The following is a 496-nucleotide window of genomic DNA, read 5'->3' on the forward strand; positions in this document are numbered from 1 at the left end:
ACAGAAAGAATCAACAAAACCAAAAGTTGGTTCTTTGAAAGAATCAACAAAATCGACAAACCCCTGGCCAGACTGACAAAAGAAAAACAGGAGAGGATGCAAATAATCCAAATAAGAAATGAAATGGGGGACACTACAACAGACCCAACTGAAATAAAAAGGATCATAACAGAGTATTCTGAAAAACTATACTCCAACAAATTTGAAAACCCAGAGGAAATGGATAAATTTCTAGAAACACACTACCTACCCAAACTACAATAAAGTGATGTTGAAAATCTGAACAGACCCATAACGAGAAGAGATTGTAAAGGTAATAAAAAAAACTCCCAACAAAAAGGAGCCCTGGCTGAATATGTGTACTAACTGATTAATGAGAAACTATTTTGTTCTGTAAACCTTCATCTAAAGTGAGAATAGCAGCACAACTGGAATGTAATTGATGTCACTGAATTGTGCGTGTAGAAATTTTGAAATGGTGTATCTTTGGCTATGT

Source organism: Trichechus manatus, unplaced genomic scaffold, assembly GCF_000243295.1.
Source record: "Trichechus manatus latirostris isolate Lorelei unplaced genomic scaffold, TriManLat1.0 scaffold00050, whole genome shotgun sequence".
NCBI lineage: Eukaryota > Metazoa > Chordata > Mammalia > Sirenia > Trichechidae > Trichechus > Trichechus manatus.